At 36.7% G+C, this 2500-nt stretch overlaps 1 protein-coding gene across 5 annotated transcripts in view; it reads left to right on the top strand.

The window, feature by feature from the left end:
- LOC125034827 (rho GTPase-activating protein 19-like) overlaps window positions 1-2500 on the top strand; it is a 17426-nt gene that overhangs the window by 6091 nt on the left and 8835 nt on the right. The gene's annotated exons all lie outside the window — the stretch shown is intronic.

The following is a 2500-nucleotide window of genomic DNA, read 5'->3' as shown; positions in this document are numbered from 1 at the left end:
ATATATATGAAACCACAATTACTGGGGATAACCTGTTCTTTACCAAATCTCCACAATCCTAGACCCTTACTCTAGCAGTATCCAAACAACCCATTTGGGGTACAGATAACATTAGTCATATAAAATTTGCTCCACGTAGAAGACCGAAAATAAAAGTGGCTGTATTATATAAACTGTCATGACCTTGGTGGAAGCTGAGGACTATCTTCAAGTCCTATTTCATCACAGACTGGTTTCCTCCTCATGGGGTGCTCCAAACTAGCCTTACCTAATGCTCCTAAGTCCTGTTTCTGCCACTCATTAAAGGCTGTATGAGCACCAACAGTCGTAGTTAAATGTTTTGCAGTGGTCTGTTGCTTTACAATAAGCATAATTTTGGAAAAGAAAGGTTAACCGTATTAAAGGATAATTACTACTTATGTTTCCGTAGAAATACAGTGAAGAGTACCATGCATGTAAAAGTGAGCATAGATATCTACAAATTTACATGTACATACATACACAGTACATATACATATATACATCCAGAATGACAATTAGTTATCTGGTTCTATCAGTGTTCCAACTGTAATTTCTGTAGGCAGTTTCAAATTTACTGTTTTGCCCCATGGACTTGCCACTGCTGTTTGTAGGTGCCACTTTCTATATCTGTTTTCATGCACCTTCAAACCATGGCTTTCATCTAATTATTCAATATCTGCTGTAAGGATAGTTTAAAAATAAGATGAAAAGTATGAAGTGTATTCTTAAGGGAATTCTGAATTCTAAACTAGATTTCTTCATTGTTAATTGTGATGAAGTCCAAGAAGAGCCCAGGAGAGATGTGCTCCTGGGGAAGCCAGGAGAACCTAAGGAGGGGTAGGATGGTGACAGAGAGGGAAGCAGTGAGGCAATGAGGGTTGGAGGACAGCAAGTGGAGTGGCTGTGCATGTATGGCATTATCCCAGAGCTAAATTTCTTCCTCTTTGCCCCTCCCACATTGTAACAGGACTGGGAACATTACTTGAGGGGTTGCATGGTCAGGCTACCTTGGGGGGGCGTATGGCGATAGGATATTTCCGGTTTTTGTAGCATGTTTTCCATGTTTCCTCCCTTTCTGTAGGGAGCTGCTTTCACTATCTCAGTGCAGAATGGTTACTGCATGGCACAATGATCTTGTTTCCTGGTTTCCTGTCTACTATCCTGTCTTGAGGGACTCTATATTTTGTAATAAATACTAAATATGATATGATACATACCATATAATATATTATATATATGGGTATAGTATTTTAACCCCTTGTCGATGGGTAGGATATACATACATCCCATGGCATGACTTGGCTCCTTTCCAGGTGCCATGTATACCCATGCTATGGATTTCAAGCCTGCACTAAACAATTATTTGATTCTTTGGTGTTTACTGCAGTGATTGAGTGGTTACAGCCTTTCCAAAGTAGGCTTAAAGTTGCTATTGAGCCTCATTCACTGGAAAATCATATATGCTCCTCCCAAAACTGTAGAGAGCAGGGAAGTTGTATGTTTTCTGTGCTTCTTATTGATGTGCACAGTGCCTGACACATGATCCAATGTTGTGCACAAGTACTTGTATCTGCATTGGATTAAGCAGTAAAATGTAGCATTGAGAGGGTTGTATTGAGACAACTTTTTTGGGGGGTTGTATAGACAGTTGATATTGTGAAATTGTTTGATTCAACATGCTTTCCCTGTTGAGCTCATGCTTTTCCTGTAGACTATAACTACAAACTTTATATTTACAATTTTTCAGTTGGAATTTGTTAAAAGTATGTAAAATCCATTGTTTTGCAACATCAATAGTTTTGGTGAATTTACTCTCCTGAAGTTATTTTAGATTTTAGATCCTTTCTTCGTGTTGATTGTTAAATAGTTCAGGTTTGATTTGAATTAAACAGAAATAAAATGTCTAATATTTTTCCTTCTATATAATAAATCATTTTGTCTCAATTCATCCCAGCAAGAAAAAGTTGAATTGAAGGACTTCCAAATCCTAAGAAATGTAAAATTGATACAAGTAGTAGAGATATAACAAACATTTCTCCGGGAAGGCATAAAGAAAGAGGAAGCAGGACATTAAAATAATAATAATAATAATAATAAATAAAAAGTAGACTGTGTAAAGACAGCTAAAAGTGTACAGAAAAAGTAGGCTAGTATAACAACAAGTGCAGAACTTCAGGGATTCAGATGCAAGTACAGGTACTGATAATGGATTGGAAGAATGGATAACAGTATGGTTGTTGATTCAGATATTGAGAAAGGTGTACAAGTAGGAAACTATGATACAGAATTTAAGCAAGAAACTTGTGTGAATTTTGTTCCTCAGAAATTTGGGGAGATTTACCTTAAGGAAGAGAAATACTGTGTAGAAACATATAGGAAGGCATACATAGGAAGAGTTCTAACATTTGGAAAAAAAAACATTACAACAATTAAATTCTCAGGAAGAAGGATGAACAATCAGTATGACTAGCCTAAACAC

This window comes from Penaeus chinensis, chromosome 18 (genome assembly GCF_019202785.1).
Source record: "Penaeus chinensis breed Huanghai No. 1 chromosome 18, ASM1920278v2, whole genome shotgun sequence".
Taxonomy (NCBI): domain Eukaryota; kingdom Metazoa; phylum Arthropoda; class Malacostraca; order Decapoda; family Penaeidae; genus Penaeus; species Penaeus chinensis.
Note: the sequence above shows the minus strand (reverse complement) of the source record. Positions and strands in the feature narration are given on the sequence as shown.